A 25,837-nucleotide genomic window follows, 5' to 3' on the forward strand; every position below is an offset into this window, starting at 1 on the left:
GACTCCTGGAGTTGTTTCTAGTGAGTTTCTCTTCTTTTCTAACTCAGGCCATTCTTTAATTCAACTGGAGTGCCTAGTATGTGCAAGACATTTTGTTAAGCAGTTTCAATAGAGATGAATAAGGTGTGGACCTTGCACCATGACCTTTATGCTTATGTGGGGGATTAAATATGGAAACAAAGATAATATGAGGCAGAAAGTTACTTGTGGTACAGAGATAAAGATAAAGTACTGGAAGAGTTTAGAGAGGAGTGAGTGATTACTGTTCCTTGTAAGAATATGGAAGACTTGACATTTTTAATTATGTTTTGAAGAATGAGTAGGATTTGTACATGTGGAAACAGGACAACTAGTATGGAAAGAAAGGCCTTTCTGGGCCGGGGGCTGAGGAGATCAAAGCAGTAAGGTCATGGACAGTGAGAAGTGAAAGAGCTAGGCAAGGAGTCAGCTCCAGATGGTTAAGAGCCTAGAATGCCAATTTTCCTTTCTACTGTTAACTTCTCTTTCGTTTTTGTATCTGGAGTCATTAGTACTTCTTAACATTAAATAGGCTTTATATGCTGTGCTTCTAATTAAAATATGACCTAGAAAGCACTTAAGCATCCTTAGAGTAAAAGTTCAAGGGAAAAATTATTAGAGAAATGTAAGAGAAACAACCTTCAGTTTACCAATCCAAAAAGTGTTGGAAAGGGATTTTTTTTTTTTTTTTTTGTGAGGAGATAAACCAGTGGCTATGGCTGTTTATTTCTTTGCCCTGTAGACAGTATCAGATTGGTAGTAGCAAAGCAGGAAGCAGTTTTGAAAATGTTTTCAAAGGACCTTCTAAAATATTATTTCTAAATGACTGGATCTTAATTTTCAGAGACAGGTCTGGTTCAGGAAGGAAGGTAGTTTATACTAATTCACAGTTGAGCTGAGGAGCTTCAGAATTTTAGGGTAGCAAGGCAGGGTGTTTTATACCATACCCAATTGTGAGGAATTCGTGGATTATTCACCAAGAACTTCCTTGGATATCAGTATTTATGTATTTGACTGCCGGTATGAATGAGGATGTTTTGAAGTCCTAAATGGAGCTTCAGGCGAATTGGGTGGGTGGAAGTAAAGATAAATGACAGTAAGTTATGTCTGTTAGTCATACTGAGGCACTGGTGGCACTAATCAAGCTTTTCTGCCTGCTGATTTAATATTTACTACTTCTAATTAAAATGATGCACAATCATTTTGAAGAAACCTTGCTTCTATTTGACCCATTAGTTCTGTAAAGGTAAAAGCTCTCTTAGAGTGTTGCCCAGGAAACAACACACAGAGACTGTTTAATCACTCATCACTGAAGTGTGTGGAAAATTTTGGAAACCTTGGTATTGAAGTTGCTAAAGTAAATAACCCTTGGTAGAAAGCAGAGTTTTGGGGATGACTTATTTTAGAGTCTTGGTTCTAAAATAGATATGAATTACACCATTGCTAAACTGTTTTCTTCGTTTTTTTTTAAAGCTTCTAATATGTTAACTATATTGTCATGTCATTTTAGGTTTCAGTAGTTTTTAAAAAATGTTTTTTTGTAGATGGACACAAAGCCTTGATTTTATTTATTTATTTTTATGTGATGCCAAGGATCAAATCCAATGCCTCACCTGTGTTAGGCAAGTGCTCTACCACTAAGCTACAACCCCAGTCCAGGTTTCAGTAGTTTTGTATGAAATGTTCTGCAAAACAGTGCACCCTAAGTATCACGATAAGAGTTCAGATGCAGCATACCCTGGTTACCTTTCATAAGTTGAATTAAGTAGCTAAATAAAGTTACTACAGTTTTTTTTGTTGTTTTTCTTCTTTTTAAGACATATTAGGTTTCACAAATTAAGGTTATTAGAATCTAAATTTTCTACCTCTGCTTTTTTGTGGTACAAAGTATGATTGTTGTTAGTGTTCTTAATTAAATTTATCATTTTTAGTGATAGTTGTGTACATGTTTATATGAGTGTGTATATCTGTACACATAACATTAGTCCTTGGAATTTTGGGTGAAAATATAGCACAGTTGGCAAACAACCAGAAACAAGTGGTCTGACTTTTTGAAGACTGTCCTGTGGAAATGTTCACAAATATGAAAATAATGCAAACCCAAAGGGAGTTTTTGTATGCCAGATTTCCAGGAAAGAAGCACATTTTAAAAAGTCGAGTATAGAATTTATTCATATATTAGGGAAGAATTTCTTAACCAAATTTGCTGTACCCCACACGTATTCCATATTCTGCCCTCAAACCAGATTTCTTATATAGGGGATGCAAATGACAAACACTATTTTTAGAAAAAAATGCAAACTTGTGGTTTTTAGTTTTAAGGTTTAAGAGACATATGTACAAGCCTAGTTTTTGGTAAACCCCGTAGAATATTTATTCTGAACTTCAAGATGTATTTGTCATTTTGAGGCCCTCTATTAAGAACATTATATACAGCAATTCTGGAAGCCAAGGCAGGAGGTTTGAGAATTCAAAGCCAGCCCCAGAAACTTAGTGAGGCCTTAAGCAATTTAGCAAGACCCTTTCTCAAAATAATAAAAAAAAAGGCTGGGGAGGTGGTACTCCTGGGTTCAATACTCAGTACCAAAAACAAACAAACAAGAACATTGTATAAAATGTCAAATTGTCTTTAGAAGGATCATTAGGTATTTTTAAAAATAGTTTATTTGTCTGTAAATTAATCTTGGTTTGACATCTTGTATAGATTACACTGTTGAGTGAAAAGTCAACTGTTGGAGGGAGCCTATACCTGTGCTAACACACAGTATGGGGGCTGGGGATGTGGCTCAATCGGTAGCGCGCTCGCTTAGCATGCGTGCGGCCCGGGTTCGATCCTCAGCAGCACCACATACCAACAAAGATGTTGTGTCCGCCGAGAACTAAGAAATAAATGTTAAAATTCTCTCTCTCTCTCTCTCTCTCTCTCTCTCTCTCTCTCTCTCCCCCCTCTCTCACTCTCTCTTTAAAAAAAAAAAAAACACACACACACACAGTATGACTTGTGAGTTTCTTCTAGAGGAATATTTTTATTCAGTAGCCATTTGCACGAGACCTCATTCATCATTGTATTTTCCCAAAGGTCTTCTCTCTTTATTCTTTCATTTTAAATCGTTGTCTTTTATTTACCCTGCTGTCAGTGATCATGTTTAGACTAATGTTTTCATTTGCTTTTGTCTCAGACTTTCTGTGCAAAGGTCTGTTACCAACTTGCATTATCAAGTTGTAGTGAATGGTAATTAAGTCAGTTTTTTTTTTAATCCTCTACTTTTCCCCCCCTCAGTATTCTAGAACCTAATACTCACTCATCTTGTTGAAGTTAGTGGGAAAATGGAATTAAATATTATTATTCAAATCTTTGAACCACCTATTTGCCAATACTAGTGAAACTATAAAAAATTTTCACAAGAGTTATGCAGCTTAATTTTTTACTGAATCTAGCCCTAAGTTTTATAAATTCTGACATGCATTTCAAGTTTCTCATCAACATTGTCAATGGTTTTGGTAGACCTAACAGATTTCTTCTGTTGCACCTTGTATCACAAACAATAGATTAGCTATCTCTACCATATGAAGATATCAGATTAAACAAAATTTTTATTTTTATTTTTTTAGTTGTCGATGGACCTTTATTTTCTTATTTATATGTGGTGCTGTGCCTTACACATGCTAGGCAAGTGCTCTGCCACTGAGCTATAACCCCAGCCCCCAGATAAAGAATTTTAAAGATAATCTGCTAATAGGTTAGAGAAAACTAGTTTATCGGTTAATCAGTTACTTCCCTGTTTGAGAATAAATTTAATTTGTGCTAACTTTAACATTATTAGGTTTTACTGAGACTTTTTCTCAGAAAACTTCAGCAATTTTTCAACTTTTTAGAATTTCAGTTAGAAATGGAAGAAAATAGTAGCTTTTAGAAATTATTATTGGTTGCCCAATTGGAGCAGTGAGCTGTGCAGAGAAAAATAGTCTTTAAGATGAAAATAGCTAAAAATATTTTTAGTTTTATGAAAAACAATGCGGGTAGCACACAGGACAGTTCTTGATCTAGTGCTGCTGTGAGATTCAGAGAGGATAAATGATTTGGCTAGTTTTTTTCCCCTCTTTGCAGATAATAAGCTAATATTAATTGAGTGTATGGATTAGTTATTACATAAGACAAATATATTAACTGGTTAATCTTCATAGTAAGTGTATGGGGTATGAACTATTTTAATATCATTCGTAGTTTGCAGGTGAGGAAACAGAAGTTTAGCAATCTGTCTAAGCTTATATAGTTTTTGCTCCTAAATCTGTCTCATAGTAACTCTGAACGACTTATTCTGTATTGATTATCGTTAAAATAGGAATGATATTACTTGCTTTCTATGTTTCATGGGATCATTATGAGAATCAAAAAAGGCAGTATCAATCCCAGTGGCTCCAAAATCTGAGGCAGGAGGATCTCGAGTTCTAAGCCAGCCTTAAAAACTTAGCGAGGCCCGAAGCAACTCAGTGAGACCCTGTCTCTAAATAAAATACAAAATAGGGCTGGAGCACAAAACTCAAGTGGATCACAGACCTAGGAATTAGACTAGAGACCCTGCACCTAATAGAAGAAAAAGTAGGCCCAAATCTTCATCTTGTTGGATTAGGCTCTGACTTCCTTAACAAGACTCGTAAAGCACAAGAAATAAAATTAAGAATCAGTAAGTGGGATGGATTCAAACTAAAAAGCGTCTCCTTAGCAAAAGAAAAAATGATGTGAAGAGAGAGCCTACAAAGTGGGAGAAGAAATTTACCACATGTGCATAAGATAGAGCACTTATCTCCAGGATATATAAAGAACTGAAAAAACTTAACACCAAAAGAACAAACAACCCAATCAATAAATGGGCTAAGGAACGACACTTCTCAGAAGAATATATATGATAGATCAACAAATATATGAAAAAATGTTCAACGTCTCTAGTAATTAGAGAAATGCAAATCAAAACTACTCTAATATTTCATCTCACTTCAGTCAGAATGGCAGTTATCAAGAATACAAGCAAAAAGAAGTGTTGATGAGGATGTAGGGGAAAAGGTATACTCATACACTGTTGGTGGTACTGCGAACTGGTGCAACTGCTTTGGAAAGCAGTATGGAAATACCTCAGAAAACTTGGAATGGCACCACCATTTGACCCAGCCATCACACTTCTTGATCTATACCCAAAGGTCTTAACAGCATACTATAGTGACACAGCCACATCAATGTTTATAGCAGCACAATTCACAATAGCTAAACTATGGAAGCAACCTAGATGCCCTTCAACTGATGAATGGATAAAGAAACTGTGGTATAAATACACAATGGAATATTACTCAGCATTAAAAGAGAATGAAGTTATGGCATTTGTAGGTAAATGGATGGAGTTGGAGAATATCATGCTGAGCAAATTAAGCCAATCCCTAAAAACCAAAAGCCAAAGAGTGTTTTCTCTGATTAGTGGATGCTAATCCATAATGAGAGGGATTGTCATGGGAGAATGGAGGAATTTTGGATTGGGCAAAGGGGAGGGTGGAGAGGGGAAGGTGCACGGGAGCAGGAAAGATGGTGGAATGAAATGGACATCATTACCCTAGGTACATATATGATTGTTTGAATGGTGTGACTCTACATTGTGTACAACCAGATAATTGAAATGTTGTGCTCTATTTGTGTACAAAGAATTGAAATGCATTCTGCTCTCATGTATAACTAAGTAGAACAACTAAAAAAATTGAAAAAAAAATAAAGCTGGTGATATGGCTCAGTAGTTGAGTGCCCCTGAGTTTAATCCCTGGTACCTCCTGCCCTCCCCTGCCCCCCCCCAAAAAAGGCTGGGGTATATAGCTCAGTGGTAAAGCACCCTGCGTCCATCCTCACTCCCATGCACACACAAACACAAACAGTAATATTTACAAAAGAATATAAAACGGTAATATTTACAAAAGAATATAAAACCATTCTTTGCTGTATTCATTTTATTGTATGATATTTAAGAAGTCAAAGAAATCTTTAAAATTTTGCACATATATTAATTTGTGATTAGTAATTAATAATGCCATAATATAAACTAAAAAAATGAATATTTAAAAGACTACTTTTTTAACATAACAGGTAAATAATCAACTTTATTTTTTTTTCAAAAATTTTTGTGACTCTTCTAGACCCTTTGCATTTCCATATAAATTTTAGAAGTATCTTGTCCTTAAAAGACTATTATCTGGGGCTGAGATTGTGACTTAGTGGTAGAGTGCTTGCCTAGCATGTGCAGGGCCCTGGGTTCAATCCTCAGCACCATATATAAATAAATAAAATAAAGGTATTGTGTCCAACTACAACTAAAAAAAATAAATATTTTAAAAAGACTATTATCTGTAATGTAAAAGATATACTTTGTTCACGTAAAGGATGAGTGAGTAAAAGGGAGTAGAAGGCAGAAGTGTAGGGGTGTATTGAATAAAAAGTGGATTAGTTGATCTCTAGCATCCTGAATTCTTCCGTTTTTGCAATGAGAAGTATATGTGAATGACATTAGGAGACTTTTAAGATTCTTCCAGTGTCAAGAAGTTAAGAGTCTTTGTAAGGAATGACTTCTTTTGTGATATCCTCACATTAGCTAGAAACACCCTAATATCTTTTTTGTTTTAGTTTACGTCATCAAATATCATTCTTTTTTCTTTTTGTATATATGTAATTTTATAACATGATATTTTAATATGCATGTGCATAGTGAAATGGTTACTATAGCTAATTAATTAGACTCTCACCTTTCATAGTTATTATTTTTTGGCAAGAGCATCTAAAATCTACTCTTAGCAAAATTTCAATAATATATGTCTATATTATTGAAATATATTTCAATATATTTACTGTTTTTAGTTATAGTCTTCATGTTGTACAGTGGGTCTCTAGACTTACTCATTCTAGTAATTGCAAGTTTATACCTTTGACTTACTTCTGCCCATTTCTTTCCCCTCCATGTCTATTTATTTAACTTTTTAAAGATTCCACATATGAGTGAGATCATGCAGTATTTTTTTCTGACTTATTTAATTTACCATAAATGTCTTCTAGGTTCTTCCCAAAATGTCTTCTAGGTTTATCCCAGATGGCAGCATCTCCATCTTCCTCCTCCTCTTTTTTTGACTTTATTTTTAGACAACCTCCATGATGTGTTTATTTTCCTGTCTTTAAAACAGTCTCCACGCTAAGTAAATCAAGGTAAAAAATAATGAATACCTCAAGATGGCATTAGTCCTGCCTTAAGTTTTGGTGTTGTGTGGCTTGATAAGCAGTGGCCTTTATTGTTATATAGCATAGCCAGTTGTGATGACAGGTGATAGATTCAAAGTAATTGCCCAATATGATAACATTTTTCCTTTCTAAGCCATCCTTAAAGAAGACCATCCAGCAGAGCAACCATGCTGTTTAGATTCATGTTATTATCAATAAAGAACTGCTAGTGTTTGAAATTATCAGATATATACATGATTTGTTCTGTAACCACTGTTGTAAAGGGTTTGCCCTTTGTGGTCTCTGTTCTTCAAGTTTGATTGGTTTAATGTAGTCTTTGATGTACTTTTTATAGGCTTCTTCTGTGAAGTTGGTTTCCTGTAAGCGGGTGGTTCAGGACAATGTCAACATCAGCAGTTACCCTCAGGGCCTTCAGCAGAGGCTTTTCTACCACTGAGAGTGTCATCAATGTTACAATCTTCTTGTCTATCTATCACCTTCCCCTCCATCTCCAGGCACAACTAATTTTTGATCTTCTGGATTTTGTAAATGTCAAAGATCACCTTACTGTGTCTCATGAGGTTTGGGTAGATAATCATGTTGGCAGTGGAGGGACACAGCAGCAGCACGTTTGGCAGAATTTCCAGGGCTTGAAGCTAGCTGGTGCAGATGGTGGGGTGCTGGGAGGTATGGGGTAGGATGTGGTATGGGTAACTAAAGGAAAGGTCTCCTTTTAAAAGGCTAATTTGTATTCCTTTGTGTATGCTTGTGTGTACACCAAAATTTTTGTCCACTTTTATCTGCTTTATTTTAGTTTTATCTGTTGATCAACAGTTTAGGTTTTTTTCACATTAGGTTATTGCCAATAATGGTTCAGTGAACATGTGAATGAATTTATCTCTATGATGTTCTGTTTTGTAATCAATAAGTAATCTGTGGGACAATACTCGACTCTAATTACCATATAGCTTTGATAATGATTGTTTTTTGGGGTAATGGGGCTATTGGAATGCTATCAGTAAAGATAGATAAGACTAGGGAAAGAATAGTGAATATTTGTCATTTTTTTGCCTTCCAGAATTTGAACCTCTCTGCTACATTTGGGAAATTTTACCAATTATTAGGCACAGGCTTCTTTTCTCTGGAGAAGGAGAAATTGTATTCCTGGCTCCCTTTTCATCTAGAGCATGAGAATACACCTTGGTTCCATCAGTCAATTATACCTCCAGTATGGACTGGAAGCTAGTAATATAAAGAAAATGGAACTGTACAAAATCCGTTCTAATGATGGATGGTAGTAGTAGCTCACAATATCATTTTGTTTCAAAAGCAACAGACAGTGATGTTACATGTGGCATCAGGGTTTGTTGATGGTGTGATGGTGTAGCCCTGGCATCTGTGCCCAGCGGTGTCATCACTGGGCAGGGACAAGCATATCCTTGGTTGTGTGACCTTTATAATTCTGTTTCCTTGCTTTCCTATAGATACCTTTTTAATAGTCTCTTTTTCTACATATAGTTTATGTATATTTAGCTATTCTTTGTTTTTCCAAATAACAACTCTGATTGAGGAAAACACTTTGGAGGGATAATTTAGATCAGAAGTTGAACTCATTGCCTTCTAAGAACCCATTTAACTCTGTGGTTACATTTTTCTAACCATTCTTAGTTTTAAAAAGTTATTTCATATTCTTGTTTCTTGTTCTTCAAGATATAGTTTGTTATTGTTTATAAATGTTTATTTTTCAAGTATTCATTTTATGCCCACTGTATGTTGAGTTGAAGATACAATGACTAATTTGTCTTCAAGGAACATAAATTATGTAGAGAAAATTTTGACAGAAGTTCAGTTAAAGTACATTGGCAAATCAAGTAGAAAATAATGTGTAGATGGAGAGGCTGGACACAAGGAATGAAATAGATGTTGAGCTGAGTTTTGGAGGATTGGTAGATCTGAGTGTGGCCATATGAGGAAGGAAGGGTACTTTATATAAAAGGTATAGCATGACCAAAAAAGTAAGATGTTGGATGTGTATACAGGGATGCTTACCCTATCAGTAGTTAAGACTGATAACTTAAAGTGCTTATTTATTCATTTTAAAATAATAAACCCATGACATTTAATATAAATAGTCATTTTTAATTTTAAAAAGTTACCTCAAATTAAACAGCTTAGTGATATGATAATGTTACTTCATATTTTGCAATTATCTTTGATATCTAGTTTAATAAGAAGATAGTTTCTCATATCTGCTACTGTGTTCATCCCATTGTGGTATGTCTTTTGTGTGGAAGTATGTAAAAAAAAGAAACTGGCCTTATATGTAGTCCAAAGAGTGTTTTAACAGCCTTTTAGATGCTGTTGATATTTTCACCAGAATTCTAAAATTGGAAGTTTGTTAATGGTTAATTGTGTTTTGGAATTTGACATATTAATGAATGTTTTGTGCCATGTTACAGTTAAAATCCATACATTTGTCTTGTAATAGATCTTTTTTGTATGCATGATTTTGTAACATTGGTCAGTAGGAAAACATTGCTTCACTGAGTTATATAGATCTTCATAATGTTAACATATTTACCATTACAAAAGGTCACATTGGTTAATATTACCATTGATTTCATCAAAAAAGTCTTTAAATAGTGGGAAGCTTTGTTAAGCTAATTTTTGTGTGAAATTTAGATCACTGTGGCAAGTGATATAAAAAAGCAAAGAGAGAGCCACGGTATCTTTTATTTTTTTTATTTTTATTTTTTTTTAATTTTTTTATTTTTTATTGGTTGTTCACAACATTACAAAGCTCTTGATATATCATATTTCATACATTAGATTGAAGTGGGTTATGAACTCCCAATTTTACCCCAAATGCAGTTTGCAGAATCACGTCGGTTACACATCCACAATTTTACATAATGCCCAATTAGTAATTGTTGTATTCTGCTACCTTTCCTATCCCCTACTATCCCCCCTCCCCTCCCCTCCCACGGTATCTTTTAAAACCTGGTCTCCAAAATTACATCATCACTTCCTCCACATTCTGTTCTTTAAAAGTAAGTCACTAAACCAACCCACATTCAAGGGGAGGAACATTATACTGCACTCCACTTTTCTAAGCAAGTTATATCAAAAGAATTTGTGGACTTATTAAACTACCAGAGTGCTTTATAAAGCTCTGCAGTGTTGATCCCCTGTGCTCTCCTCAGGATTTCTTTAGCTTAGATTCCCAGACTAAGATGTACTTCTCTTCTTTTATTTATTCAGTTTTTGGTAGCCAAGAATAATTAGCTTTTAATTTTTGTACTTGAATGCTAAAAATGCCTACTTTAAGAAGATGCTCACCATTCCACAGCTCATTCAAACAGGTTTCCAAAAGGATCATTTTTACTAATACAGCGTCTAGGAGAATTCTGATTGCTTCATATCCTCAATAACACTTGATATTGAAATCATTCCAGTGTTAATGAATCCCACTAAAAAATAATTGAAGCTGTGCTCAGTGATGCACTTCTGTAATCCCAGTGTCTCTGGAGGCTGAGGCAGGAGGATTGCAAGTTCAAAGCTAGCCTCAGAAATATAGCAAGACCCTGTCTCAATATAAGAAATAAATAGGGTTGGGGATGTAACTCAGTGATTAAGTGCCCTGGGTTCAATCCCAAGTACCAATTAAAAAAAAAAAAAAAGACAAAAGAAAACCTGAGTTTTGGAGTTTAAAGTGTTCATTTTGTCTAAGAACTATGTAAATATCACTATCTTTAAGAACTGTTTATGTAACTGTCACATCTTCTCAGTATCCTTAAAGTCAAACTACTCAGGGAATTGGCTATTTTGCTTATACTAATTCTCTTCTGATTGGTACATGGCATTCTTAGGAGGTAGAGAAATGGAACTCTATGGAATTGAAGATTTTACTTATAGAAACATAATTGGTTGGATTTTGGAGGTAAAATAATATGTATTTTGCAACTGAGTTAACTAGTTTTTTAGAAACTGATTAGAGAGACTACATCTAGTGTAACACCAAAGAAATTTATGTGAAAGTATATGATAAGTTTTTATAGTAAATTTTGATATTTTTATATTAGTAATATACTCAATATGTAAATTCCCTATATGCTTCATATGCTGTATACTACATTAAATGTGTACATTATATATCAGTATAAATATGTTATTTTCTGCTTTTTCAAGGATCACTTTATTGAGGACCCTAGCCCATCTGAAATGACGGTGGAGTCTCTATTTTCACTTAAGTTTAAAATGTCCAACTTAGATATAAGGATGTAGCTCAGTGGTTAAATGCTTGTCTAGCAGGTATAAGGCCCTGGGTTCAGCTCCCAGTATGGCAAAAAAAAAAAAAAAATGTCCAGTATTTTTCTTGTAAATTAGAACAAAAAGTAAGTATTCTAATCTTGGGAAAGGAGTCATTGGGTAGCAGTTATTGCCTAGAGTCCCAGCAGAGAAGCTACATAAAACTCTGCAGTGTTGACATCATGTATTCTCTTATTTATTTAATTCAGATTATCCGATTAAGACCTACCTCTTTTTATTACTTCTTCAATTTGGAGTAGCCAAAGTTAATAAGCTTTTAATTTTGACATTTGTATGCCAGAAATGCCTACTTTAACAAGATGCTTGAACTGAGGGTGTGAAAGTTGATTCCAGAGCTCATTCAGTGTTGTGCAGAGTTGTAGTAGCAACCTTTCTCTGCTCAGGGTCTTTTTGCTATGTAAGACAATGACTCTTGGCCTCTTTGAGTTCATAAACTCCATTAAGGTGTTTTTCTAGGAATGGGAGGGATCTGTTAGTATTCTCTGCTGTCCTCTTGCTTCCACTGACTGTATTTGGGAGATATGAGGAGACTTGGAGATGCCTTGTAATCATGTGGCTCTAACTTCAAAATCTGTTAGGGACTTTCCAGTAATAAGTATCTCTTGAAATGAAGCAAATTATATGCATCTTGCCTTGACAATTAACAGAGTTATATGCATCTTGCCTTGGCAATTAACAGAGTTAATGTATATCGAAGGATAATTTAAAAATTTCTTTCTTTTAGAAAGTTTTACTTATAATTAAATTGATGTTTTTGTTTTAAAACACACATTCAAATAATTTATTTTATTTATAGTGTTTTCCTTCCTTCCTTCCTTCCTTCCTTCCTTCCTTCCTTCCTTCCTTCCTTCCTTCCTTCCTTCTTTCCTTCCGTACAGGGGATTGAACTCAGGGGCACTCTACTACTGACACCACATCCCCAGCCCTATTTTGTATTTTATTTAGAGACAGGGTCTCACTGAGTTGCTTAGGGCCTTGCTTTTGCCGAGGCTGGCTTTGAACTCACAATTCTCCTGTCTCAGCCTCCTGTGCTGCTGGGATTACAGGTATACACCACCGCACCAGGCTCAAATAATTACTTGAAACTTTTTGCCTGTATGTAAAAATTCAGGGTGGTATGTGATGATTTTTTAAAAAAATTTAATATATATTTTTAGTTATAGAAGGACACAATACCTTTATTTTGTTTGTTTATTTTTATATGGTGCTGAGGACTGAACCCAGTGCCTCACATGTGTTAGGCAAGCACTCTACCACTGAGCCACAATGCCAGCACCTCCGTATGTGATTATTTTAACATATTTAAAAGGAGAGTTTAATTAAAAAAGTGAAATTCTGCTTGTTATTATACATTGTTTAATAACTGTTTTTTTTTTTTAAAAAGAAACAGGCTCATTAGAATAGAGTTATTGAACTGTGTCCTTATTGTTAGACATTTATATTGCCCCTTTTTCCCACCTACCTTGCTAAAAACAATGGTATTTTCTTGTAACTGTATTTTCATATATTGACAAGCATTTCCCAGGGACAGATTTTTGCAAGTGTCACTGGATCTTTGTATACATTTACTTTAAAATTCTATTTAAATTTTTCTTTTAATTCTAATAAAGAAGTGTTGACTTTTTTTAAACAGTAATATTGAAACTCATTTTATTGGCGATGAAATGTGTTCCATTGAATGATGAAAATATTTACCAAATAGAATATTGTAGTAGAAACTCCCAAGGAAATTCTCTATGTAGATAAATTTCAGGTAGGGAAGATTCAAGGATAGTTAATCTTAAAGTAATAACTAGTATTTATTTTTCCTTTTTGATTGAATGTTAAATGAAAATATTTCTGAAAGATTTGACAATGTTTTAGGAGAGTGCTTTCTAGTGAGAAATGTAATAAAGTCAGTGTTTTGATTTTAAAAATAATGCATGTATCTTTATTATTTTTATTATTTAAGTACAAGCAATTTTTGCAAAGACCCCTGTTCTCCTTCTACTTCATTCTATAGAAGAACTGGTCAGCCTAATTGCTTAGAGGCTGACTTTCCAGTTTGTCATTTTTTATGTATTTTTATTCACCTTTATATCTGACCATTTTACTGCTCAGCTGTACCTTTGGTAGTATAGACACATACAGGGAAAGAGAATAGAATGTGATCATGTTTGGTAAATGGTGGGTTAATTAAAAAATTTTTTTTCTTTGTTTTTGAGTGCTGAGGTTTGAACCTGGGGTCTCATACATGCCAGGAAAGTGCTATACCACTGAGCCACATCCTCAGCCCAGGCTGTTTGTGTGTGTGTGTGTGTGTGTGTGTGTGTGTGTGTGTGTGTGTGTGTGTCTTGCTGGGAATTGAACCCAGGCTTTTGGGATGCTAGGAAGGTACTCTATCACTGAGTTATATCCCTATCTCTGAAACAGTATTTTTAATATAGGGAATCATGAAAAAATATATATGTATATATAACATATATTCCTGGAACATACATTTTTTTTTTGAGAGAGAGAGAGAGAATTTATATATATATATATATATATAAATTATATATATTATACATATATAATTTTTTTTTTTTTTTTTTTTTAGGTTTTGGCAGACACAACATCTTTGTTTTTTGTATGTGGTGCTGAGGATCGAACCCCGGGCTGCACACGTCAGGCAAGCGTGCTACCTCTTGAGCCACATCCCCAGCCTCCTGGAACATTTTTTTAATATATCTTTTTTAGTTGTAGATAGATGTAATACCTTTGTATTATTTATTTTTATGTGATGCTGAGGCTCCAACCCACTGCCTCACATAACATAAGTGAGGCAGGCGCTCTACCACTGAGCTACAGCCCCAGACCCTGTAATTTGTTTTTGATGACTAGAAATTCTCTGATTTGGAAAGGTATATTTTATGTAAAGAACTGTATATAGTATGAGTTTAGTGTTGTCTTAATATTAAGTCTGTGTAATATGGTTTCTGGACTATGGGTGAGGAAATTAGCCTTTCAAATCTCATTAGCTATAAGTGGATTTGGATTTGGTATTAGTAAGTGTTGTTTAATATTATTAAAATCTTTTTAAGTTCTCTGTGTTGAAATGATCTTACTAGAGAGAAATTACTTTGATTTTTGAAATATGTATGTTTAACCTATTCATTCAACAAATGTTGAATGTGGTGTACTATAATCGTTATACTTTTGAGGGATCTTCTGAGAACATAAGGATGAATAAAATACTGTTGCTGTCCCAGGTGAAATAATTATAATAGATAAATAATTATGATAAATACTAGAATAGGGATATAAATTATATAAAATGTTGTATAAACTATAGAGGGAGTGATTGACTCTTTTGGGGAGAGTTGGAGGAGGTTTCCAGGTTTGTTAATCCAGACATTTTAAACCATATCTCCCCATATCTGTAAAACAGATCTTCTTAATGTATCAGCAAAAAAATCTTTACGGCAGAGGTCAGTAGGTCTACCTGTTGGGATGTGCCTTAGGACATCTTGAAAATTTCTTAACTTCTCTGTTTAAAAATTCATATGACTTTTACGTTTCATTTAATTTCATACTACTTACATAAATTTTTAATTGCTAACAAAAAAAAAACAGAAAAACCCCACATCCTACTTGTCAGTTAACCTTGAAAAACTAGAGTGAATGAACCATCTCCTTTTTGCTGAGGCTAGCTTTGAACTGACACTGCCTCTCTGGATGAGCATTCAGCATCTCTGTCTTAGTGGTTCCCCAGTGTTTCAGTTTATGCCTGGAGATCTGTGTAACGGGTTGAGAAAAACCAGACTGGTCATTCAGATCATGGAATATTGTCTTCTTCTTTTTTTTTTTTTAACCCCCTTTTTGGTCTGTAACCATGGGGAAAATTACTTGAGTTTGTTGCCCTTATAAATTGAGCTAATAATGTGTACTCATACTTTTGTTGGGAGAAGATTATATAGTAGATGCTCATTAAATATTGATTGCTTGCTTTCTTTTTTCTCTTCCACATACATTCCTGTTGCATTTTTTTCTCTTTAATTTTAACCCTGGTCTTATAACTCTTTGGTATGCCATGATCAACTTGCTTACTGCCCTGCTGGTTTTTATTAGCCAGTGAACAGAACAATGCTAAAAGATGCTAAGGGAATATCTAGAGAAGTACATAGAATAAGTGACAAGTCAGGGGGCTGGGGTTGTGGCTCAGCAGTAGAGTGCTTGCCTAGCACGTTTGAGGCGCTAGATTTGAGCCTCAGCACTACATAAAAGTAAATAAATAAAACAAAGGTCCTGTTGTCCAACTACAACTAAAAAAAAAAAAAAGACAGAGACAAGTCAGGACTGGTAATATTAAGAAAAGAGACAAAAGAGACAAGCCAAAGAGAAGAGTCAGAACTGGTAATATTAAGACAAAAAAAGAGAGGTACACAGGGAAATGATCAGATTAAGCCAGGGTCTAGGGGGCTCATACAGCAATAAGTGGAAAGATGGACTAGATTTATAAAAGTTGCGATTAGACTGTGGAATTGAGTACAGTGGTGGAGTCTAATTTCTGAGCAACAAAAGCAGGTAGCATGGGCTGGGAATGTGGCTCAAACGGTAGCGCGCTCACCTGGCATGCGTGTGGCCCGGGTTCGATCCTCAGCACCACATACAAACAAAGATGTTGTGTCTGCCGAAAACTAAAAAATAAATATTAAAAAGATTCTCTCTCTCTCTCTCTCTCTCTCTCTCTCTCTCTCTCTCTCTCTCTCTCTCTCTCTCTCACTGACTCTTTAAAAAAAAAAGCAGGTAGCATTATCTTAGGTTTTTTTTTCCCTAAGTGTCAGTCTTAGACCAATTGGCTTGAAGATTTAAATAGATTAAAGTTAATATATGTTCAATATAGATTATCTCTGAAGTTTTTATTTATTTATTTTTATTTTTTTTTCTCTGAAGTTTTTAAAGAAATTAATGTGACCAGTTTGTATTGTAAATGATAATAACCATCTCCATAGTTCTCTTGACATTGCTAGTGTGTTTCATTTACTTTAGTTACTTGATCTTAGACTTAATTTGTTTCTGTAACTGTACTGAAGATATCAATTAGAGGTTTGGAAGAATTAATGAAGCCACTTTTGCACTTCTCCAGACTTTCTTTTTTTTTTTTTCTTTTTTTAAATTTAGGGACAAGGTCTCATTGAGTTGCTTAGCATCTCCCTTTTGCTGAGGCTGTCTTTGAACTCTCCTTCCTCCTTCCTCCTGCCTCAGCCTCCCAAGCTGCTGGGATTACAGGCGTGTGCCACAGTGCCCACCTCTTCAGGTTTTTAACCAAGCAAAGAAACAAGTTCTCATGGCTCATTTTCTGCCATGATAACAGAATATATAAAGAAAAGAGATTTGTTTGGCTCACATTTGTGACGGCTGGGAAGTCCAATATGGAGTGTCTTCATCTGATGAAGGCCTTTTTGCACTGTCATAACATGGCAGAAGACATCACATGGTGAGAGAACACAGGAGGATGGAGAAGGATAAGGGTCCAACCCCTGCTTAATTAACAATCCACTCCTGAGATAATAACATTAATCCATTTATTAGGGCTGAACCCTTATGACCTCTGGAGGATCCATTCTCTCAGTATCATCAAACTGTCAATTATATTTTAACATGAGTTTTAGAAGGGAAATTCAAAACACAGTAGAAGCCCAACGTGGATGAAAATATTGAGCTTTATTTCTGGTAAAGGTGGATTGGAAAATGTGGTGAGAGTTCTGGAATGGCACTCTTCTTAGCAAGAATTGAGAGATCCTATATAGAAATAGGAGAACAGGGGAACAGAGTTTTCTTTCAGTGGTGAGTCATGATTCCTGCCATTGCCACAGTCCCTTTGGATTGAAAATCTGGGCAGGAAACTCCAAGGAGGCATGTTTCAATCCATTTGACCAAATCTTCCCCCCACCAGCTTTGGGGTTGAAGTGGGCAGTTAGTTGACCATTAGGCAGTTATTATCATAGGAGACAGACCAGTACCAAATGAGATTGATTGTTTTCTTCAAATCTGGGTTATATCTTTAGTTATATTAGCTAGAACCAATTATTTAATCTTTTTAAAATTTTTTCTAAGTACCTATACATAACAGTAGAATACTTTTGAAACATCATATGTAAATAGAGTGTAACTTCTCATTCTTCTGGTTGTACATGATGTAGAGTTACACCCATTTAATCTTTTGATTATATTCTTTCATTTGTAAGGTTGGATGGAGTACAGTTAGTTCAGTGATTGCTGTGACCATAAAAGAAAATAACTAAAATATTCAGTATTGTTTGAGTCATAGTATGCATTTAGTAAATTATAGTAATAAAATTATAGCTTTTATTTGTAGGTTGTAGTGAGTTTAAACAAGTTAGACCTTAAATATTTAAATCTTTAAGAATTATACTGCCTCATTTAAACACAATTGTTAATTCTGAAATTGTGCTATTAAAATAGAAAACATGTATTCCAGGCTGAGATTGTGGCTCAGTGGTAGAGTGCTTGTGTGGCATGTGTGAGGCACTGGGTTTGGTTCTCAGCACACATATTAATAAATAAAATAAAGGTTCTTTGACAACTAAAAAGAAAAAAGAAAAAAAGAAGAAAACATGTAGTCTCTTAAACTAATATTGCTTCCTTGAACTATCATATAATGAAAACAAAAGACTACCATTGCCTTTAGTTAATATGTCCTTATATTGAAGACTTCACCATATATATGAAAATTACATAGAGTGCCAGCTATAGGTTTTGATTTTCTTGTTGAATCTCAAAAATATTCTCTATATTTTTGGAGAAGGGAGTATATGATTTCATCATGCATTAGGGATCATCTGTTTCTCTTAAGTGTCTTAAGTGTCATTTGAAATAAGGTACTTTTTAAAAATTGTAGGTTTAAGGCATACAACATAGTGTTTTGCTATCATTGTGAAATGATTCTGTGGTGAAATAGGAGCTTTAATTTGTGAGTCAGTGTGTTTATGTAGTGAAAAAGTGTTATTTATATCAGGATATAGAAAAACAAAAAATATTGACCTTTAAACTTTATATAAGATGTCTTGCATGTAATTATTGTTCAGTTGTACTTATTGACTCAGATACATGAATGGAGAGCCTAAGGTGCTTTATTAAGATTTGCAGCAGGATGGTCCCTTTATGGAATGAAGTAAGATTAAAACACAAATTTGGGGGCTGGAGTTGTGGCTCAGTGGTAGAGTGCTTGCCTAGCATATGCGAGGCCCTGGGTTTGATCCTTGGCACCACATTAAAATAAATTAATAAATAAAATAAAGGTATTGTGTCCAACCGCAACTAAAAAATAAATATCAATAAAGAACCCCACCAATTTGGTTGTATTAGATCTGTTTGATGCTAGTAATCATAATAAGGGACTGAGATTCATTGTTTTAAATTTTTGTTTATTTGTTGCTCTTGTTGGAGCAAATTGTATTTACTGATATAGTTCTAAAAATGTGTATGAAAAAATCCATTTAATACCTGGCTTTCTTGAGTTTCCTATGTGGTCTTCATCATCTGTCTCCTTCATTGTTTATTTTCCCCTTTCCCTCCCTTTGTCTTCCCCTCTCTCTTTTGCAGTAATAGAGATTGAGCCCAGGGGAATTCTACCACTGAACTACATCTTTAGCTTCTTTTTATTATTTTTTAAAACTTTGAGACATTGTCTCATTAAGTTGCTCAGGCTGGTCTTGAACTTGTGATTCTCCTCTTTAGCCTTCTGAGTAGCTGGGACTATAGGTATGCACCACTGTGACTGGCTTATCATTCTCTGGGTAAAGTAAATTGGAAAATATTCTTGGCTTACAGAAGTTTGATGTTTTGATAAGATTATGAAGAATTGTGAAAGGCCTCATCTTTTTAATTTTTGAAGCATTTGTCTTCTGTGGATTTGTTATAACATCAGATGTTACTGAAGTTGTGTGCCAGTGTTATTATTAAGAGGTCAATAATATTTAGCAATTTATGCACTGATTGCACAAATGACATCTGTAAATAAATAAGTAAATACTGAGAGGGGCTTACTAGTGGGAAGCAATTTATTTGCTAATATTTAAAAAAGTGAAATTTACATGTGGAGGTAACTATTCTGGCATCTGGGTTGGTTATCTTGAAAGGAATTTCCTATTAATAAAACTTGTTAAAAGGTAATAATTTTACAATGTATATGTATTGAAACATTACATGGTTCTCCATAAAGTGGTAACAATAAAAAAAATTAAAGGTGGTAATTTTGACATGAAATACTGAAAATTTTTTGGATGTTATGAACAGAAGAGGATTTCTACCCCATTTTTTAAAAATATTTATCTTTTAGGTGTAGATGGACACAACACAATGCCCTCACTTTCATGTGGTGCTGAGGATCTGAACCTGGGCCCGCCCGTGCTAGGCGAGTGCACCACCGCTGAGCCACAATCCTAGCCCTCTACCCCATTTTTGCCTTTAGGAGAAAAAGTCAACAGAAACCTTCTCTGACTTTTCACTTTCTGCTTTTACCATTGTCAAATTCTCAAGTGTGGACTTGGGAGGAGGAATTGCTTGTCTGAAACAGCATTACAGCATTCCCTGAGAGATAATTCACATACCAGATAGCCTCAGCTATCTGCTCACAGGTGACATTGGGTAATTACTTAACCTTTCTCTTCCTGTTTTCATATCTATAAAATGAGGATAATAACTACCTTGTAGAGTTTTTGGAAATATTATAACTAACACTGATACTCCATAAATGGTAATTAGTATAGTTTTGATGTCTAAAATAAAGGTAGCAGAATACAACAGTTACTAATAGGGCATTATGTAAAATTGTGGATGTGTAACCGACGTGATTCTGCAATCTGCATTTGGGGTAAAAATTGGGAGTTCATAACCCACTTCAATCTAATGTATGAAATATGATATGTCAAGAACTTTGTAATGTTGTGAACAACCAATAAAAAAAAAGACATGGATCAAATCCAAAAACAAAGAAAAAAAAATACAGGTCAACTGTATTTTCTTGGGTTGGCAGTATGAACAAATTGCCTAGATTTTCCTGACACTGATGGCTAGCTGAATCAAGTTTATGCTTTTTCTATAAAAATAAGCTTTATAATAATTGCTTAAATATTTATTTATTTATTTGCTACTGAAGATGAAACCTCCACTACTGAGCTATAGCTCCAGCCCATTTTTTATTTAGAGACAGGGTCTCACTAAGGTGTTGGTTCTGACCTTGAATTTGTAATCCTCTTGCCTTAACTTCCCAAGTTGCTGGGATTACAGGCATGTGCTACCACAGCTAGTGATATTTATTCATAATATTTTTATGTGAAATAAAAATTAATGATAATTAGAGCATTCTATATACATACACACATATGTGTAGATGAACACAATACCTTTATTTTATTTGGTTATTTTATGTAGTGCTAGGGATTGAACCCAGTGCCTCACGCATGCTGGGTAAGCGCTCTGCCACAACCTCAGCCAATTAGAGCATTCTTTTAGTGTTCCTCTTATTTATTTTTTAGAACACAGATAAAAGCAATATCAGTTTGAACTCAGGATAAAGAGATGCTATTTGGACTCTTCTGTCCTAGAAAAGAAGAATATAGCTTAAAGGGAGTTGTCCCAAGGAGTTAGAATGGTTTCTACAGAAGTGGCAGTCATCTGCTTTTTTGAGGTGGACAACCTAGAATATGTATTGCCTGTGTAACACAAAATCCCTAACAGAAATGTCAGGTGATTCTCAGCTGTCCTCCCAGTACTGGGGATTGAACCCAGCGGGTGCTTTACTACTGAGCTTCATCTCCAGCCCCTTTTGTTTTTTACTATTTTGAGAAAGGGTCTTGTTAAATTGCTGAGAGTTTCATCAAATTGCCCAGGCTGACCTGGAACTTGTGATCCTTCTGCTTCATTCTCCCAAGTAGCTGAGTGGGATTACAGGTGCCAGACAGGTGATTTTTTTTTTTTCATTGTCTGCTCTTATGAACATTGTCAGTGGGATCAGGAGGTAGCTCAACTCCCAGCTTAAGGTCTGTAAAAGCATGAGCAGATTTCTCTTAAGAGAGGATCCAGCTATTAGAATTTACCAAGAACCAGTGACCAGTAAAAAAACAATCATGATCGCTCTAAACCAAAACTGTAGTAAGTTCTCAAAAAGCCATCAGATATAGAAATGTATTTATGAAGAATATTGCAGAGAGTTTGCATGTCCATTCAAATACTAAATCCTTTTGGCTTATTATAAAGACAAAATATATGTTGTATTGGTCCCTCCCCTTTTTTTTTTGAGAAAAGAAAGTTTAGTATACACAGAGACTTAGTCTTTTTTTTTTTTTTTAAATCAGTAAGTCTGCCTCTGGCTTTATTGAGCTCACTGAATGTGAAGAAACTGATTGTTTTTTCTTTATAATTTTTAATGAACTTCCAGATGTAATATTTGCTTAAGCTAGTAGAATTTTCCAGATTGCCTAAGTCTAAGCCAAAAACAAGTTCCATCTGTCTCTCCATAACTTTTTCTTTTTCTTTTTTTATTTATATATGACAGTGGAATGCATTACAATTCTAATTACATATATAGAGCACAATTTTCATATCTCTGGTTGTATGCACACCAGTATATGCACACCAATATGTGTCTTCATACATGTTCTTTGTATAATAATGATCATCACATTCCACTATCATTAATAACCCCCTACCCCCATTCCCCTCCAACCCCTCTGCCCTATCTAGAGTTTGTCCTCCTGCTCCCTATCCCACTATGAATCAGCCTCCTTATATCAAAGAAAACATTTGGCATTTGTTTTTTTGGGATTGGCTAACTTCACTTAGCATTATCTTCTCTAACTTCATCCATTTACCTGCAAATGCCATGATTTTATTCTCTTTTTTGGCTGAGTAATATTCCATTGTGTATATATGTCACATTATTTTATTCATTCATCAGAAGGGCATCTAGATTGTTTCCACAGTTTAGCTATTGTGAATTGTGCTGTTATAAACATTGTTGTGGCTGTGTTCCTATAGTATGCTGTTTTTAAGTCCTGTGGAGAGGGATTACTTTTAGTTGTAAGTGGGCACAATACCTTTATTTTATTTATTTGTACATGGTGCTGAGGATCGAACCCAGGGTCTCACACATGATAGGCGAATGCTCCACCACTGAGCCAGAAGCCCAGCCCAAGACTTAGTCTTAATAGTGTATTTTTGTTAACCACACAAGTTCTGGTGAGCAGAAATTTCTTCTTTTTTTTTTTTTTTCAAGATTTTGCGGGGCTGGGGATGTGGCTCAAGCGGTAGCGCGCTCGCCTGGCATGCGTGCGGCCCAGGTTTGATCCTCAGCACCACATACCAACAAAGATGTTGTGTCCGCCGAGAACTAAAAAAATAAAATAAAAAAGAAATTAAAAAAAAAGATTTTGCATATGTGTTAGTAACACTAATATTTGTTTTTTTTTAAAATATTTTTTAGTTGTATTTGGACACGATATCTTTTTTTATTTATTTTTATGTGGTGCTGGGGATCGAACCCAGGGCCTTGCATGTGCTAGGCAAGCACTCTACCGCTGAGCCATAATCCCAGCTCAATACTAATATTTTTGAGATAAGTTTGCATGCTATAAAATTCACCATTTAAAAATGTACAGTTGAGTAGTATGTTTACAAGATTGTGTACCACTAATTCCTTGTAAACATTTTAAAGAAAGACATGTCTTCTATCATATTTCAATTACCTCTGATTTTTATTCTCTTAAAAATTTTGATCTAAATAGTTATATATGATAATAGAGTGCATTCTAACACATCATACATAAATGGAGTATATAACTTCTCATTCTTTTGGTTGTATATGATGTAGGATCATACCAGTTGTGTAGTCATATATGCACATAGGGTATTAATGTCTTATTCATTCTACTATCTTTCTTATCCTCCATACCTCCTCCCCTCTGCCTAATCCAAAATACCTCTATTCTTTCCTAGCACCCCTCACTCCTGTTGTGAATTAGTATCTGCATATCAGAGAAAACATTTGGCCTTTGTTTCTTTGGAATTGGCTTATTGCTTAGCATTATATTCCCCAGCTGCATCCATTTAGCAGCAAATGCTATAATTTCATTCTTCTTTGAGGCTAAATATTATTTCATTGTGTATATATATCACATTTTCCTTATCTATTCTTCTGATTTTATTTTCTGCTTTGAGGAAACCTATTTTATGCTTGGGCTTTCCTCTGACCTCTTAAGATGTTTGCAGTTTTGCTGTAGTTTCACTTTAGAGTAATTGATCATATGGTTTTGTTTTCCTTAGTCACCGGTAGTTAGTATGTTCTAATTACCAGATTCACTCTTGAAGGAAAACGGCTTCACTAGTTTTGAGTCCTTAAACATCTGTCTCTGTATTGTAATTTCTATTCTGTTTTGGAATAAGAGAAAGTAGAAAACAGTGTCATATTGGATGACTCTATCACAAGACTGAATATTATTCTTTTAACAGTGCAATATTTCTTGCTAACCATTACCTCCTTCCTCTTGCATGACCAGTTAAGTTTTATGTATAATAAAACTTATTTTTTTTGTAACCAGCTAAAGATAACCATTTTCTTTACCTAGAGGCTTATAAGACTGTCATGCAAGTATTTTATGAACTGCTGTAGGTTTCCTAAATAAATATCTTCATTCCTAGAGAAGCTTTATATTTTTTTCCATTTGATTTCAGTAAGATTCATAGGGGGCATTATAATTTTTTAATACATTTATTTTCCCTGGACAGTGGAAATGTGTTTATATAACTTTCTTTAGAGGAATAGAGATAAACAATAGATATAGAACTTAGCTTTATTCCCTTTATTTGTGTAGCCTATTTTAAGTCTTAGTGACTGGCTTTCTGAAATAAATATTAAGTGTTATTTTCCAGTGTACTGTTATTCTTGATGCAGACTAAACTATAAATTATCTCATTAACCACAAAGCATGCTCTTTAGTATACACTGAAGAATTTTTTCACGTTTTATAACTTCTCTTTACCCTTCTGCCGGCTCCTGAGATCTCTTGTGGGACCCAACCCCACATGTCATGCTGCCTAGTGGGAGGGTGGCTTCCTTTTCCTCTCAGTACCCTCTCTTTTGGGTTTCATCTGATGATTCTTTGCTGAACTCTTGTCAGGAAAATTCTATATTAATTGTCTCAAGTAACGTCCCTCTTTAAATAAAATGTTAAAAGTATTAGGTGAACTGGCTCAGAGTTGAGCCAGAGACTTCCCTCTACCCCTATCCTGAGGCTAGGGATTGGAGCTGTGAAATGTTTGAGAGAGGGATAGAATGGAGGTTAGAAGACTGTTTATTGATCATTTGTTTTTTGTCCTTCATTTCATTTTTTATTGGGCTGCTAATCTTATTTTTTTCTTTTTTAAAAGTCTTTAAAAATTTTCATGTATTATATATGATAGCAGAATTCATTATAATTCATATTACACATATAGAGCATAATTTTTCACATCTCTGTACACAAAGTAGAGTCACACCATTTGTGTCTTCATACATATACTTCCAGTAATGATGGCCATTTCATTTCACTGTCTGTCCTACCCCTGTGCCCCTTCCTCCCTTTTGCCCTATCTAGAGTTCATCTAATCCTCCCTTGCCCCTCCCCCCCGCCCCCAACCCCATTATGAATCAGCATCCTTAAATCAGAGAAAACATTTGGCATTTGTTTTTTTGGAATTGGCTAACTTAGCATTACATTCTCCGACTCCATCCATTTACCTGCAAATGCCATGATTTTATTCTCTTTTAATGCTGAAAATATTCCATTGTGTGTCTGTGTGTATATATATATATATATATATATATATATATATATATCACATTTTCTTTATCCATTCATCTACTGAAGGGCATCTAGGTTGCTTCACAGTTTAGCTATTGTGAATTGTGCTGCTATAAACATTGATGTGGCTGTGTCCCTGTAGTATGCTGTTTTTAAGTCCTTTGGGTATAGACCCAGGAGTGATATAGCTGGGTCAAATGGTGGTTACATTCCAAAGTTTTTAAGGAATCTCCATACTGCTTTCCATATTGGCTGCACCAATTTTGCAGTCCCACTAGCAGTGTATGAATGTGCCTTTTTCCCCACATCCTCACCAACAATTATTGTTGTTTGTATTCTTAATAGCTGCCATTCTGAATGGAGTGAGATGAAATCTTAGAGTAGTTTTGATTTGCATTTCTCTAATTGCTAGAGATGTTGAACATTT

The 25,837-nt window shown here is 34.8% G+C and overlaps 1 protein-coding gene across 18 annotated transcripts in view; it reads left to right on the forward strand.

Moving 5' to 3' along the window:
* The window catches only part of Rabgap1l (RAB GTPase activating protein 1 like), a 581,968-nt gene that overhangs the window by 4,475 nt on the left and 551,656 nt on the right, over positions 1-25,837 (forward strand). For 3 of the 18 annotated variants that reach the window (XM_078022343.1, XM_078022355.1, XM_078022351.1), the window contains exons 2-3: positions 14,166-14,237; positions 19,911-20,208. The exons of 10 other annotated variants lie outside the window; for them this stretch is intronic. The gene's annotated coding sequence lies outside the window, so the exon portion shown is untranslated. Of the gene's footprint in view, positions 1-14,165; positions 14,238-19,910; positions 20,219-25,837 lie in introns of all 18 variants that reach the window. 5 more of the 18 variants (XM_078022341.1, XM_078022354.1, XM_078022349.1 and 2 more) reach the window with 3 other exon arrangements.

The sequence above is a fragment of the Ictidomys tridecemlineatus genome, chromosome 10 (assembly GCF_052094955.1).
Source record: "Ictidomys tridecemlineatus isolate mIctTri1 chromosome 10, mIctTri1.hap1, whole genome shotgun sequence".
Taxonomy (NCBI): Eukaryota; Metazoa; Chordata; class Mammalia; order Rodentia; family Sciuridae; genus Ictidomys; species Ictidomys tridecemlineatus.